Below are 17,384 nucleotides of genomic sequence, written 5' to 3'. Positions count from 1 at the left end.
AGCGATTGCCCTTTCGAACTGGGAATGGGGACAGTTATTCGTGGGGGACCACCACCAAGTCGAATATTGGATCTGAGCTATGATGGTAGAGAAAAAGATTGAGGACCTCCAGCCCACCCTGAGCGTACGAGCAGCACAACGTGCGTAGGGATATGCGAGGGTGTTTCCCTGCCCAGATCAATTTGGACATCGGAGCTCTTACGCATTTCCAGAAGGATATAGGGGGCCATACTGGTACGTTATTGAAGACGTTTAGTAATTTCGGTAGGATAAACATTTTAGATAGAGATGCGGGCCGCCTGAGAAAGGGGGAGTCGTATCCAGGCCTCTACCCTATGTTCCAAGTGTTGCAGAGCCGTGGTGTAATTCTCCTCGAATAGGCTTGCAGGGGAAGTGGACACCCTTATACCTAGGTAGCGGATTCCCTGTGAACACCAAGCAAAGGCTTCCCCGACATCCTGCGAGGAGACCCCTGATGTCAGTGGAAGGACTTTGGATTTAGACCAATTTATTTGTAAGCCAGAGATGGCCCAGAATGAGGTGTTAAGTTAGACCAAGGGTATTTTATGTATAACATGTCATCCGTGTAGAGGGAAACAATAGATGCATGAGAACGGATCAGCACTCCATGGTGGGAATGGAACTCTTTCAGGACACAGGCCACCGGCTCGATAGCTAGGGCGAACAAGGAGGGGGAGAAGGGGCACCCCTGCCTAGTACCCCCGAGTAGGATAAATAGGTGTCGATTGAATCCTGTTTGTGTATACCAGGGCACGAGGGGCTGAGTAAAGCAGCCTAATCCAATGGAGAAACGTGTTACCCACACCCGTGCGCTGGAGGACTTCGAACAGAAAAGGCCATTCAACAGAATCGAACGCCTTCTCCGCGTCCAAAGCCACCGCAGCGATAGGGAAGTCCGGGTTCACATTTTGTATTAAAGTAAATAACCAACAGAGATTATTTTGTGTCGATCGGCCTGGGATAAATCCCACCTGGTCCGGGAGGACCAGAGCGGGTATATGTGGGAGAAGCCGGTTTGCAAGCAGTTTTGCTAGGATTTTATTGTCCGTATTTATCAGAGACAAGGGGCGTTAGGATGAGCACTTCCTAGAGTCTGTTAGGTTTAAGCAGTACCGTGATCAATGCCGTCCGAGTGGACTCCGGGAGAACCCTAGAGGAGGCCACCTCCTTGAACATGTTGCATAAATGGGGGATAAGCAAATCAGGGAAAGCTTTATATAACTCAGCCGTGATCCCGACCGTACCGGGGCTTTACCGTTCGGGAGCGACTGCATCACTCTACAAAGTTCCTCTACTGTGGGGGGGATTGTTAAGAAGCCCCCCGACCTCCGAGTCGAGCCAGCCCAGGGCTACCCTATCAAGGTATTGGGTGATGTCGTCATGCCCGGCCGCGCTATGGGCGGTATACAGCTTTTTATAAAACTGACGGAATACCCCATTTATCCCCTCCACATCCTTGACTCTCCCCCGTGGGGGATTCTATTTCCAGTATGGGTTCAAGACGATTCTCCTGTTTTATGGCCCAGGCATGGGCCCTACTTGGGCGATCGCTCTCCCCATATCTCGCCGACAGCACCGTGTCACCCAGGAACCTCTCCTCACTGTCTATTAGAGAACTGATTTCTCGCCTTTTCGCCGACAAGTCATCTTGAAGCGAGGCAGAGTTGGACTTTCCCAGAAGGAGCTCCATATTTTTAATATCTTTCTCCATGCGGGCAATTGCCCCGCATATGATTTCCAGGACCCCTCCCTCCCCCCGTCTTCGGACATACACTAACAACGCAAATAGACCTTAAAAGCCTCTCATAGAATACCGGGACTGGAGACTGACCCCTCATTCAGCTGAAACAATTCTGTAATGGCCCGGTGCAGATCTTCCCGAGATGCCCAGTCGTCCAGAGCACAAGCTCGGAACCTCCAACAGAGTTGCCTAGGGGGGGGGGGGGGGTGAAGGTCCTTTAAACATCACCGATACTGGGGAGTGATCCGACAAAGTGCAAGGGAGAATCGCCGTTTTGTCCGCCACCTGTGAGAGATCCGGGGACAGGCAGATATAATCTATTCTAGAAGAACTCCCATGTACACTAGAATGGTATGTATATTCTTGGGCGTTTGGATGATGCCAACGCCAAATATCAACCAAGGAGTAATCTAACTATGGAGTGCCACTTCTGAGCTGCCCGAGTAAGTGGCCTTGTGGCTGGTGCTGACCTGTCTAACGTGGTCGAGAGGGCTAGGTTAAAGTCTCCCACCCAAACCACTTCGTACCCCGGAAATGTCCGGAGGTGTTCCGAGCATGCTAGGAGAAAGTGGGGAGAGTCTTAGTTAGGGCCGTACATACTTACAAATAAAACAGACCAGGCCTCGATCTCACCAGCTACCAGAATAAACCTACCTTCAATATCCGAGACCTGTCTATGCAGTTTGAATTCCAAAGTTCGGTGTATATAGATCGCCACCCCCCCCAGGAATGAGTCGAGTAGGAGGAGCCATACCTATGAACCCCCCCCCACCCAGCCAGGGCAGGGAGTTTGTGATCCTTGCCCATGTGAGTCTCCTGTATGCATAAGACATTGACATGGTGATTCCGCACAAAGTTGAAGATGAGACGTGTCTTTTTAGCACTGGTGAAACCCCGAATGTTCCATGTAAGTAGAACAATATCAGAATTAACAGGAGTGAGGGGACCCAGTGGAGCGGTCACATTAAGTGTAAATTAGAAGCAATTGGAAAAAAAACCTGTGACACAAGGAAAACATCCAGTAAAGGATAGCGAACGTTTTGCTAAAACATGATGCAAAAAAAGCATACATGGCCCAGAAGGGAAAATCTAGCCCCCTAACCCCCTTGAGCTTTGAGCAACAATACACAGCCACCCAACAATTGAAGAACAAAAAAGACCCCCCGCCCCCCTCTTCCCTCCCACCCACGCCAGAAACCCCAACCTACCGGCCAGCAAAGAACCTAACAACAATCATATAACCTCAAAGTCTTAGGTGCCGCTGGACATGGGGGTGGGGAGTGCCGGCGACCACTGTACCTCCCAATAGCAAGAGGCTCATTTACCATATTGAGCTGACATACTGGAAATAACACACTTTGTAACTGGAACCAACAACTGCACAGCAAGGCTCCAAGGATCCTGCGAGCAGGACGCAGTTGTGTGAGAGACGCCTCCAGAGACAGGCAGACTAGGATGGCTGATGGGGGAGGGGGGGGGAGAGGAGGGAATGGGGGGGCCCCTGCATCTGGGAGCTCGGAGACAAATCGCTCCGCCGATTCTGGTGTCGTAAAGAATAATGTTTTCCCTTGATACATGACTCTGAGTTTGGCTGGATACATCATAGCGGATTTCTTTCTTTCGTAAAATACTTTTCACCGCTAAGAAAGGCTTCCTCAAGTCCTGCACTTGTTGACTAAAGTCCGGAAAAAGTCTAATTGTTGCAGAGCCCCACCGGAGAGATTTTTTTCTCCCTAGCTGTGCGGAGCAGGATATCCCGGTCTCGATAGTTAAATATACGGGCGATGATGGCTCTCTGCGGTGCCCCCGGAGGGGGTTTCGCCGCCAGGGAGTGGGCCCACTCCACCATGAACATGTTTGTGACGGGAGGATCGTCAAGGACCTCGCGAAGCATTTTCACCACAAATACCTCCATATTGTCGATGGGAGTGGATTCCGCAACCCCAGTGATCATAATATTATTTCTTCTGGACTGACCCTCCAAGTCATCGCTCCTAGCCACCACTCTTTTCATCGTTTGTTCTAGGGACGCCACCTCGTGCTGAAGCACTGCAATCCTGTTCCCCCCCCCCCCCTCCTCCCCGATCCGATGCTCCGCCTCAGTTATCCTTCCACTTAATTTTTCAATTTGTATGGCTGACACGTGCACTTTGAATGTAAGCGCATTAATTTTAGCGCCCAAACTGTCCGTACAGCCTTTCAGCGCTAACAGAGTCTGGTTAAAAGCCATAAAGTCGAATTGAGATGAGCCAGTCTCGGACTCCTGTTGCGAAGAATCCAACCTGGCATACTGATCCATCTTTGCCTGCTTCATCTGATTGCCCATTCCGGGCTCAGGGCGCGGACCTGAGCTGCACGAAGGCCGGCCCACAGGTTGTGAAGTGTTACACAGAGTGTCCAAGAGGAGGGCAAGGGCGTGCAACCGAGCGGGGTGCTCCAACGTTCCCATCCGGGGACTACCCGCCAACCAAGGTGGAGAAGGCAGGCGGTAGACCCCCGATAGTCGGGCAGTACACTATGAGCCCCCAGAGGGACAGTCCCATAACTGCTGAACCCATATGCATGCATCATTATACTTTGCCGAAACCATACCCTTACCCAGAAATAATTTGGCTCACACATTGTCAAGTGTTGGCAATAAAAGGCCGTAGGTTTTTATTGTACAGATATGGTTATGCCAATAACAATAATCGCATATCATAAGATAATAATACTTTTGGGCACTGGGTTTTGGGGTTACCCCCTCTGGCCCGTGCCCGCCTTATGTCCCACAACTTGTTGTGGGCACCGTATAGTGCCCTGTACTTCTTTTCCTTTGTTCTTCTCCCTTATTTGTAGGGTGGGAGGCTTTTGTGGTAAAAGAAGCAAAGGTTTGGAAGGCACTGAGTAACCTTATTTGTAGGGTGGGAGGGTTTTGTGGTAAAAGAAGCAAAGGTTTGGAAGGCACTGAGTAAACGGTGCACCTCCTGTGTTTGCATCCCCGTTCAGGGTCCACAAACTGATTGTGTTTTCTCAGAGCATGCAGCTCTGTATTTATAAGACCCAGGGGAGCCCTGGGTCTTTGATGTGTATAGTAGTGGGGGCTGTTAAGTGTCAGCCCCCGGCCGGATAGCCGACTATCTGGCCCCCACAGGGGGGCAGGTCTTTGAACCTGATCCCTGCCTGCCTGTTGGTGTCCTTCGGTACTCAGCACCTAGTTGCATGAAGGAAGGGTGAGGTGATTGCTCATACCTCACCCTTCCTCAGCTTTGTGCAGGACAGACTGCGTGTCTCTATGACTAGGAGGGGGAGGAGAGGGGGAGAGGACGTGCTGCCCCTCTCCAGGCCAGCTGATGGTAACAGCAGTTACCCTGCCTCGCTTTGTGAGGCACTGCAGCATTGCCCAGATTAAGCAGGTTCCCGCCGATGATTGGTTGGAGATGAGTGGAGTGCTCCCGCTCAATATCTCAATCCGCCGATCCAGTCTATGGGGTCTCCAGGTCCAAGCGGGGCAGATGGGGCCACTACACCCCACACCCTGCAATGTACCCCGCCAGCCCCACACCGCAAGGGCCGCAGAGCACTGCAGGGCACGGGCAGCCAGCAGCCCCAGCGCAGGCCCCCCCCCCCCACACAGTGCCTCCTCAGCTCAGTGCCACAAATCCATCAGCCAACGGAAGGAAGGAAGGAAGGAAGGAAGGAAGGAAGGGGGGGTGGCACGGACCCACAGATGACAGTTATGCTGCCTAAGCGTGGTGATCCTGGTCCGGCGTCCCATCCGTCCCCAACCCAGTGTAGAAGTGCACCCCCCACCCCAGCAGCCACCCGACGCGCCACTTAACAGGAGGCCAAACAAGCAGGGTCGGGTGGAGAAGGGGGGCCCAGCAAGTTCGATGGTGTGCCGAGCACCATCGGCCAGATCAGACCCGGACGTGGCTCCACCGGTATGGGTAATGGGCTCCGGCGAAGGCAGGCCAGCCTGTGCTGCTCCTTGAAAGGGGGGGGGGCACCTCTCCAGGCACTCGTGGCCAGATGGCTGGCGTCCCCGCCACCGCGCGGCCAAGACCTGCGGACCCGCAGAGCCACCAGCAGGTCCCGCTGCACCGGCCGTCTGAGATCAGTCAGCCCGGATACCAAGAGAGAGACGGGCAGGGACCCCCACTCCACCGCCGCCGATCTCCTCCGCACCATGATGTAGAGAAGCCGGGTAGAAGAGCAGCCGATGCCGGCGGGGGAGGGGAAGCCCGCCAAAAACAGCCACGGCGGCGACAAGGGAGACAGCCCGTTACTCCCAATCCACAGGCTCGTGATGGCAGGTAGCAACAAGTCCCCACTCTAGAGATATTCCGATGCCTCGCTGAGCCGGATTTTCACCACAGTGAATGTCAGGACTGCAGGATTTCAACCATATTAGTGAGCCTTTGCTGGAGCACCCTCAGGCTGCGGCCATCTTGCGGCGCGCGCAACAGCACCCCCCGACCCCACAACGGTACCCTTCTTATGAAAAATCCTAGATAGGGCAGCCTACCTACAGATACAGCGATACCTCGAATCAAACAATCTGTTAGGACTAAGACAATCAGGTTTTAGACCCAAGCATGGGACAGAAACAGCACTCATTGACCTAAAGACCCAAATCCAAATGCTGTAAAATAAGGGCAATCTAGCATTGCTTTGCCTCCTTGACCTTTCAGCGGCTTTTAACCTGGTAAACCATGACATCCTATGCAAACACCTCTCAACTGCGGCATATTTCCCTGACCAAGCCAGCGCCTGGATTAAGTCCTTTCTCAATAACAGATCTATGAGGGTCTTTGCACTTTCAGGGTCTGCTTTACCTACTCCAGTCACATGCAGGGTTCCACAGGTATCCAGTGTGTCCCTCTACTCTAAAATGTGTTCAGCAAACCCATTTTCTATAGACTTGATGATCTGGGAGTCATACCAACTACGCTGATGACATACAGATACTTGTACCTATCACCGGGCAATCACATTATAGACAGTAAGACACTGCAATCAAGCGAAAAAGACAAACCAATGCACTGGCATCATCTACAGCCCACACATGCAAGCTCATTACGGCCTGCCGCCCCACTCGCAACACCGTATCACACTAGCCAGAGCACTAGTATTATCAAAGGTTGACTATTGTAATGCACTATATCTTGGAACATCCCAACACAATTTCAATAAACTGCAAGTTATGCAAAATAACGGAGTCAGAGCAGCATTAAACATGCCAAGGAATCAACATATCTCTTCGGCCAGACAAGCAATCATTTGGCTTAACATTAAGCAAAAAATGTATCTTAAAATACTGTCCCTTACACAAATGCTTATCCAATGAAGCACCCACTTAGCTTTCTAGTAATATTAATCGACCATCCACCACCAGACCCACTAGATCGGCCCAATCACACTGCGTCACTGTCCCACGCTTCAAGCAACAACACGCAGGAAAGATTAGTTTTACTCTTTTAGCGGCCAAAAAGTGGAATGCTCTACCCACCCCCTTGAGGGCCAGCATTCCTTCTCTTCCGAAAAAAGGTAAAAATGTGGTTGCGAGAGCAAGACCCCCCCCCAGGAATGCATAAACATACAAGTACACTTTGTATATATCTAGCACACTTTGTATATATGTAAATCCAGATATTGACTTTCTTCAGCTGCTCCTCTATGGCCACTGTTCGTCATCTCACTGTTGTAATTGCTCAATATGGTATGTACACTTGTAAATTCCTGTATGCTTTTCTCTTGATCTTATCATGCTGTATGTTCACCTGTATAAATGTAACCTGTACGAACAGCGCCCAGATGCCTCAGGGTTGGGTTTGCATTCTACAAATAAATAAAATAAACTAAACACAAAGGTATTCAATGCTATGAGAGAAGAGCTGAGAGCCATATGACTGATCACTCGTCAGATTAGATTAGTCCTGGACATGATCACAGCAAAAATTGGGCAATCATGTTGCACGTTCACACCGTCTCATGACGAGAAGGCCACCTTGACAGAGGCTATAGAGATGCCGACAAAACTACATGTCCAAATTATAGACGAAGTGGAAGACTTTGCTGATTGGTTTGGATCAATCTTTTCTTGGGTTCCACAATGGATGGCAGATATGTTCAGGTTCCTTTGAGCCCTAAGCGTGTTGGTGTTGCTTGGGTTTTGTGTGATCAGAATAATAATCACACAATGCAAGAAGATGGCAAAGAAAGCCATGGGGATGAAATCCAAAGAACCATAAAAGGTATGTGGGAAAGTAGATCTATTGCAGCCCAAGTAGACAGTGCATGCCCATGACTTGGAACAAGGATGAACATGTAAAATCATCTGGATGCCTGAAGGGAGTCCTAAAGATATGGATCCCAAAGAATCAGACAAGGATGTCTAGATATGAAGGATGATGGGAGAGTGGTTGATGAATTGCCTAGAGGGGGGGGGGCAGAGTGTAGAGAAGGAGCCAAGTACCCCCCCCCCCCCCCCCCCCCACCTCAACCACCTCTCCTATACTACCTATATTTTGGGAACCAGAGTGTGAGGCACAAGAAAACCATTGAACATACAGATACCAAGGATGATTCTAGAATCAAGGTTCCCATTGAGAAAACCTTACCTGCATACGAGACAGTGTGATGGTCATTTGAATAAAACCCCAGAATAAAACGGACAGCTAGAGAAGAATGGTGACATCACACATTAAGCAAGACTGACATACATAGAAGAGATGCAGAGACAAGAGAATGAAGATATTTTATAAGGCATCAAGAAAGTAACAAGATAAGTGACATCTTGGGATCAAGATGAAGAAACATATGCTACATAACTGATGAAGATATCAAGAGATATCAAGTAATTTTACATTTGTACATATGCAAAGAAATGCAAGCAGACAAAGTATTCTTGAGGATAGCTTTTATAGTGAATAGATTGTGGCATGCGCCAACGTATACATATATACGAGCAAATAAAGAATGGATGTTTCCACTACGTATTATAGCAGAGCTGGACTAAAAAAGGAAGGCCTCTTTTCCAGTGTGTCGCAGTTAAAAACAATTGAATAAATGAACAGGAGTGAAACTCAGCAAGGCAAGGCTGGATGAGCCCATAGAAGCCAAGATCGTATCAGGCTGGGGTGAGCAGACATTGGATACAAGTAGTGTGAAAGACCAAAACTCCTGTTCAGAAGACATGGACACAAACAAGGAAGACGTCAGAGGTCTATTAGAAAAAAGTATTTTAAATGCACTAGAGCTCGATTTTGTGGTCTTCAGTCACGTGGAAGTATGAAGTTGGACGAAGATGACGACCACACCTATGCATGAAGCCTGTGTGCTACTAACGTAGGTGGAAAAGTACCGACAGAGGTGGGGGGGCTGCGTGATTAAGGGTCCTATCGTTTGTCTAACCAATGGGATGTCCTGTATTTAGTGACGTTCATAGTAACCTTTTGAGGGGAGGGCTTAGTTGCCCCACCTGATGTTAAGAAGCCTATCACTTTCTTAGACTAGTATGGAACGTATACTTGGATGTTCCCTTAAACCCAATCACAATAGCTACTAGGTTTTTGTAGTTTGCCATGTAGGATGATGTTGGTAAATACGTAGGTTGATGTCATCAATGACGATTTTGTGTTATAAAAGGATGCTTTTTTTCAAGATGTGTTGAGAAATTATGCGCTGAGATGTCCGTTGAACTCCCCGTTTTAGACAATTGGTATTAAAACAGTTATCTTTTTGCCAACTACCTGAGACATTCAATTGTTGATGATTGTGTAACTTCTACATCTCCATTCATCTCAAGGGTATTGCTACCTCGTCTTAAAGGGCTGGAGTCTCCCAATCCACACTTGTCTTGTATTGGGATTTTGTTTTCCAGGGAATATCTCACTACAGATTGCTGTGTTTCCTCTTTATTTTTCTGGTGCGAATTACTTTTATTGAACAGTCAAATGCTATTTTGTCTTGCGCACTTTTTCAAAGGGGAAGGTCAATTGAACTACATTTGTGTATTTCACTTTAAGACATATGTTCACTTACTGTGTATATTCATGGGTGCCAGCTTTTGATTTTTATTATGGGGCAAATGTAGCTGGGCATATGCTATTCTTGTAGCGGCTCATTCTTTTTCCCTGTTAACATACTGCTTAAATGCAATATGACTGTCGGAACAGGTCAAAAGCAGTCGGTTATTGATTAACTTCTTTAGGCAATGGGTTGCAAGTGTTTTAAAATGTAGAGTGGGCACGGCCTTGGCCGAAGGCCATTGCCAGTGGTCTGGTTGTGTTTTAAAACTGCCACTGGCCATGGCCTTGAAGCATAAACAATCTATGGAATACCAAAACCCTTGACATTCAATGAAAAAACTTTAGCTAATAATCAGTTAAGGTAAGAAACTTCTCACAACAAAACCCCTTAAATACAATGCATTTGGAAATTCAGGACCGGCTTAACTTGGCGCATTCTCGTTGCAAAGCCCAAGAGGATATACTTATTAGCAGAGAATGGATTCACAATGCCATAGAAAATGCCCTTTTGGGGGATATAGTATTATAGGGGAGATCAATGGGAACCCACAAGTATTTTAAAAAACGGCTGAAGCCTTTTACTAGTGGTCTGTTAGTGATTTAAAAAATATAGGGGAGGAGGCCATGCTGACTGCCTGAGCCGAAGGCCTTGGGAAGTGGTCTGGTAGTGTTCTGAAATGGACAGTGGGTACGGCTAAACGCCATGGCTAGTGACCAGGTAATGATTTAAAATATATAGTGGGCACAGCTGGAGGCAGTGCCCACTGGCCATGGCTAGTGGTCTGGGAGTGATTTAAAAGAATGCAGTGGGCACGGGCGGTGTCAAGGAAAAAACCCTTGAAATTCAGTGAAAAACACTTTAGTTAATGATGAGTTAAGGTAAATAAACAGATTGCAACAAAGCCCTGAAAATTCAGATAAAGCCACTTTAACTGCACACCCTGTTGCACAGCCTATGAGCACACTGATGACCACATTGTTGACTTCAGCTCTCCAGTCAGCAGTAGCCAGAGTCAAACTCCTGCACGAGGATACAGTTTTCTTCTGGTTTATGGATGGTCCTTAAATCTCAGACCCCGACCTTGGTAAACTGGTGCTGTCTCTATGCTGGACTCTTTCCCTCCATGATGACGCTGTACCCTGCTGTGGGACTCACTTTGTCATCTATTGACATTTAACTCTCCTTCTCTGTTTAATCTTGCCCTCGGTGGTGAAATACGACTCCTGGTGTCAGTGGGTATTCTCTCTCGCACTCCTTCATACTCCTAATTCAGTTATTTTTTACCAAACTACTACAAATGAAAGCTTCAGAAGTCGTGATATGATGTATGTGTAGCTTTTGACTATTTTTCACAATGTACTCATCGTTATGAACTATTCTAAAATGCTAAACTCACATATGTAGAAACGAAACAGTGGTCTAAATGTGTGAGAGTGCGGCTGAGTGTTCCCGTTGTTTTCAACTCGCCTACATGCTTTCCTCGACACAGACCCGAGTCTGTTTCCTGTGTCTATTTCATCTATTTGAACTTGCCTCCTGGCGGAGCCTTGGCAGAGTGAGGCTGAGTGTTCCCTGTGTTCCCTGTGTTCCCTGTGTTCCCTGTGTTCCCTGTGTTCCCTGTGTTCCCTGTGTTCCCTGTGTTCCCTGTGTTCCCGGGTGTAAAGAGGACCCCTGGACAAAAATGCTCCTCACGGGTCCATACTCTGCGACTGGGTCCTACGCCGTGACGGCGCAAGGTGATGGTGTAGCCCCTGTGAAGAGTGTCACTAGCGGCCAACATTTCCAGCCGAGCGTGCCTGCTGTAAAAGATTCTACAAGACTGTCTACATCCATCAATGCAAGTATGTCAAGCGCCCGTTCTGCTCATGAGACTTTGTTCTCAATCAGACGGAACAAGCTCTATTAATTGCGCGCTGAGGGGTTGTCTGTGAACCGCGCAAGCGAGTTCCATCAAATGACTCGTACGCTGCCTCTTTCGTGCCTCTAGAACCTCATTGTCAAACAGCTGCAATTTGCAGCCCCGACCAAGATGGTCAGTTAGGAAATTACACCACAAAGAGCTATGGGGAAGGAAAAAATGGGACCACTGGCTCTGTGTCACAACATGGTAGACTGGTTCTCAATGGTTATAAGAAGTTGATTCTAACGGATTTGTCACCTGACATGGTGGCTAACGAGCCCCGAAATAGTCCTTTCGAACATTCAGAAGGGGTGAGACAGATTGTCACTAAAAGATTTAACATGGCGCCTTATTGTAAAATATCAGCAAGCTTACCTATCAGCAAGCTTACCTGGTTCCCAAGGAAGCTAACATCCCTCGGAGATCGAATACACAAACTGTAAATGTACTTGTGTCTCCTTCTAGAGCTCCTCTGGCTCCGGAGCACAGCGTGCCTGATGTTGATTTGTCCTCGGTCTCAAACTCTAGCTGTAAAATACCAGCACGGGAACCTTTGATTCTGTTATTAGAAAAGAGCCCGTTTTTGAAAATTCGTTCTGAGGCATGCATCTCGTGCCTTACTGAAAGCTCAGATTGCCCAAAATTACTAGAGCAACGGAACTCACTAATGGTGGCTGATGGATCAGCTACTGAAAAACCTAAAAGAAATTAATGCCTCAATCGCCCCTAAAACAAAAAACAAACACCATGTGAGCAAGGAAAGTGTGAAGATACTGTCTCGACTCACTTGCCCCCTGATTTGAATGTGCCTGTGAGCCAAAGTCAATCGTCATGCCGACTAAACGAAGAAAATTGGATCCCGGTGTGAAACCTTTACTAACATGCTCTCAAAAAAGAGCTCCCTGCATTAAGGACAAAGATTCATATCCAGATTCAAAATCTGACGGGGGGAAAAGTACTATATGACGTACCTTGTGTCCAACAATGTCCGAGCAGTCTTCTGAAGATGACTTGACAGACTCCTCATTTATGGAACGAGTTTCATAAAAATCCGATGATCTGTGCCGAGGCGCCACATCAGAATTCAACCACAAAGTGATAAGGGATGTTTGTACAAACCTTGTTGAGCAAGTAATAAATGAATTACGGCATAACATAATTTCTGCCCTAACTATAACCATGGTGCCATTAATACAAGTTTATGAGCATTTCAATGAATCCTGTAAAGACCAAAATAACCTTTTAGCAATGATTAACTCAAAAATAATCAAAATGGAAGTGCAGTTCAAGAATGAAAACAGGAATCAAATTGCTTTTAAAAAAAAAGAGATGCTAAACACACTATTGCGCGACCATTTGAGAAACAATTCCGAGGATAAACGTCTCCTTGCTGAAGTTGCCAGAGAAGCTCTTGTGATACTTCAACAACAACAAAAGGTGCAACCAACTGAATGCGACCGTGATCCACAGACAACAAACAGAGCAAATTCCTTGAATTACTGTGTTGAACCTCCAAGACACCCTGTGGTTTTGAGCAACAGTCAAGAGCGGCCCTGAAATAATGAGACTCCTTTCTGGAGAGACCTGTTCCGTATTCAGGTCGGGGTCCATACTGATCCTCCCTAATAAGACCAAGCAAACCTGACCTTGCCTCTGAGAAAAGAAAAACCCTGCTCACCGGCCGATGTGGTAGTCATAAATGCATGTGGTGATTTATTCGCCATCGCCTCTACCTCTGCAAACGCTGAGGGTTCTATAACTCCTTATCCTGATGCCCCAAATGCCACGAAGAAAGTAATGAGTTGAGGGGTCCAAATGTTGCCATCTTTGAGAAAATTAAACCGGGAGACATGCCAAAAAAGGCGGATAACACTAAGGTTCTGAGGCAAATGAAAAAAAAAAAAAAAACATAGTAGCAAAAATGCCTTGGCTAAAAATTCAAACAAATTCTTACAAAACATAGTCTTTAAAAGTGACGCTCTTAACTGAACGATAAAAAGATCAAATTGATAAAGTTCCTGAAACATTGTGATAAAACCAGAGCCTGTCAAGAAAGCTTTGCTCATAGATGTTGAATCTCCCGAAATATCAAATAACCAAAAAAGCGAGGACGAGTGAATAATTGAATTACTGGCGAATGTGTCTACAGACGACGCAGTCTCTGAAAATGATTCGATCGATATTGAAACAGACTATGATGATGAAATTGAGATTGTTCCAGACTCCCAAACTGAACTGTCTAATGAGTATCGGTCTCGAGATCAGCAGGAGCCCGTAGTAGCTCTAAAAAAGTCCCCTCCCAGCGATGTCCTTAGACTCCCAATTGAGCCAAGGAGGAAGAAAACAATTTATGACAATTGCCGAAAAAAGAGACTGCGCTCTGAAGAAATTAGTCCCTACAGTTGGTCGACCTAATCCTCAAAAGGAAGCAGAAAAGCTGCATAAAAACAAGCCCATTTCTGAATCCGATAAACATCTCAAAGTTGGGGTCCCAGAAATTCAGAAAAAGACTCCTGATCTTCAAGGATGTCTCCGCCAAGATTGGAGAGCCGATAAGAGACCCCAAGCTAGTGGTGGCTTTATAAACAAGAACAAGAGATCTAATAAATCAGAAAATCATCTGTTGATTGAAAGAATCTTTAGGTCGGGGGATCCACTAATCTTGAACCGACAAGACTTTCTTCAGTTGCTCGGCCATAGATCCAAGCTACGAGCAGTATCATCAGATGACATGAAAATCATTGAATTTGTTGATGAGTCTGCCACTGACAGAGTACTCCTGCACATTCCTTCTAGAATCATCTACAATTTGATCTTGACCTGTGACTCTGACCTAAACTCCCTAGGTTTCGACTAAAGGGAAGTTTGTGTCGAGGAAAAATCGCCACATGAACGATCATTAAGGAGGCAACTACTGCATGGAAATGAAGGATCAAAGAACGATGCTGAACTCTGAGCTGCAAGAGAGTAGAATTTTGGCATCCTCGGCTTCCAATATGATTGCTGAAAAAGTTCCTTGTGCTCCACCCTCTGTCGGCCCAAATCTCTCATGAAAGCCCCATGAAACCTATCAAAATCACCCTAAATAACAACCTAATCGCTGCAAATTATCCCGCCACAAGAAACTGAGCGGAAAATGTCTGTACCGATTTAGGATCCTGGAACTGGCTAGCCGGGTCCTTAAATAGCTGTGAGGACCTCTAATGCCAGAATGACAAGAACGACGCATTATTACGGATTGGCTCATGGAACACTAGGTTTTAACCACCTCTTTGGAAGATCTACTGGTGAGCTGGAGAAATTAGACGTAACCTGTTTGCAGGAAACTTGGCTTCAAGAGCTACCCTGTGCTGCAGGTTTTGAAATAGCCCTGAATTCAGCAACTAAAAAAGCTATGGGCAGACCAATGGCAGGCCAATTAATAATGGTGAAACAATCCAAAAACTTGAAAATAATAAGATCTGTAAACCATTCTCCATACCTGCAGTCCACTGCTATTGAATTAAAAGAACGCACTCACCATGAAAAGAGGATTCTACATATTATAAATGTCTATTGGCACCACCCAGCTATCGATGAATCAGAGTTTCTTGAACTAATCTGCAATACTTTCGACGATGTAGTGGAGAACAACTTAGCCACCAACATAATCTTATGCGGAGACTTAAATATGGAATGCCTCCAATTTAAACATGGAAATGCAGCCACTAAAAAATTCAAAAGAAAAACGCAAGATCCTTATCAAATTGTAAACGCATGGACAGACGAAATGGAGGAGAGAGAATTAACCTTGCTAAATGGTACAACCAGAGGAGACGTCCCTCCTCATGCCACCTGGTCCCAAGGGCTCAGAGCATCAATACTAGATTATGTCTATGCATCAAATACTATTACTGAGAAAATCACTGATCTTGATGTAATCCCAATGGAACAAAGTGACCACAACCTAGTAACTATAAAAATCGTTGGATTAGGATGTGTAGAAAAAGAACAATGGAATGTAAAGATGAGCATAATGCCTGGAAGAAACAGAGTGCGCATAAATAGAGAAGACATCACAGCGATATCAACTACACTCCAGTCTAGCGATGAACCCCAATCCTGGGATAAAATTGAAAATTCGAGACTATTGGAGAAGCTCTGAGTACTTGGTTTACAAAAAAAAAAAAAGGTTTCCGACATCATGTTTACGATCCCGAAATTGTGGCCAGAAAAAGGGATTTGAGGAGATCTCTGAGAGGCATAGAAAAATAACACCCAGGAGAGGCCGATCAAAGTGAAAAGAGCTAAACTAGCTTACAGAGTGGTTGCGGGGCATAGAAACCAAATCTTACAAAAAGATGCTGAGGAGATGCTAAAGATCTTGTCAAACAAGAACTCCAGATCCTGCTGGTCCTTGATAAACAACACATAGTGTATTCAAGGATCTTTGCAGGTATCCCTGGTCACTGGGACACAATGGATTGCCCAATACACCAAGCTTTTCAAGAAACAAGGGAATGTGCAGTACCAAGGATCGGAACATCACAGCCCGTGGGACTTCCAGATAACAAAGATGACATCTTAGATAACATCAGTAGACTAAGTCTGTCCAGAGCTCCAGGCCCAGATGGCCTAACCATCTGGATGCTGAAGCGAAACCCGGAGGAATGGGCCGATCTTTGTCATAAACTGTTCTCTGACATCATAAGAGAAGGCAGGCTTCCGAAAACATGGAAAAGTGCCTTGATTGTGCCCATCTTTAAAAAGGGGTCTGCTATCTGACCCGAGAAACATCAGACCAATAGCGCTACTAGACGTGATTGGCAACATTTTTGCTACTCAAGTCCTGAACCATTTAACAACTTGGATAAAGGATGTAGACGCATTGGACATGCGACAAACTGACTTTATAAGCGGAATTGGCTGTTTGCTTAATCTCTTCATACTGAACATCTTAAAAATGGAGGCTATAAAGAAAAAAACAAAGATATACTTGGCCTTTGTCGATTTGGCACACACTTTTGACAGTGTCGACCATGAATTGCTCTGGACCAAATTGTCAGATCATAAATGTCCACCTAGCCTCATGAAAGCTGTACAAGAACTATATTCGGAGACGTCTGTCAAAATTAGATTAGACCATAAAGGATCTTTGTCTACGGCAATAAAGTCCTCGAGAGGCGTGAAACAGGGTTGCCCATTGGGATTAACCCTATTTAGTTTTTAGAATTAGATACAATTTTCGCAAACACACTGCGCATAGACACTAAATAAAACTAGTTGGTAAAGTGATTTTAATTGACACTGAGGGTAGCCTGACATGTGTTTCGGGCACTTTCCCTTCCACTGAGGCTACAGGTTTTTTTGTAAACACAAAATAATGTATTACAAATAAATTAAACAAATTATGAAGACCCCAGGTTACAGGGCAAACAAGAGATGAGCCATGGAACAGTACAGTAGTCATACATGGCACAATATTGCGAATTTTGCAATCCATAATGTCAAAAGGCAAAGAATATATTGACAATTAAAAACAAGTCAACAGTACAAAAACATATACAGTGTGATTACAAGGGAAAAAGGAAAAATTCATACCATTTGCGTGTTTGAATTCATCAGATCAAAATGGAAGAGGGGAATGGAGGATGAATAAAAATTAATTAGCCTGAAGGTTCTTGGTGGGCCATACAAGATGTAAGAACTATTAGTAAATTAAAATACAGT

At 46.1% G+C, this 17,384-nt stretch overlaps 1 protein-coding gene across 2 annotated transcripts in view; it reads left to right on the top strand.

The window, feature by feature from the left end:
• The window catches only part of PIK3CB (phosphatidylinositol-4,5-bisphosphate 3-kinase catalytic subunit beta), a 2,502,085-nt gene that overhangs the window by 48,343 nt on the left and 2,436,358 nt on the right, over positions 1 to 17,384 (top strand). The gene's annotated exons all lie outside the window — the stretch shown is intronic.

Source organism: Ambystoma mexicanum, chromosome 10 (assembly GCF_040938575.1).
Source record: "Ambystoma mexicanum isolate Mex_15411 chromosome 10, UKY_AmexF1_1, whole genome shotgun sequence".
In the NCBI taxonomy this organism is placed as follows: domain Eukaryota; kingdom Metazoa; phylum Chordata; class Amphibia; order Caudata; family Ambystomatidae; genus Ambystoma; species Ambystoma mexicanum.
Note: the sequence above shows the minus strand (reverse complement) of the source record. Positions and strands in the feature narration are given on the sequence as shown.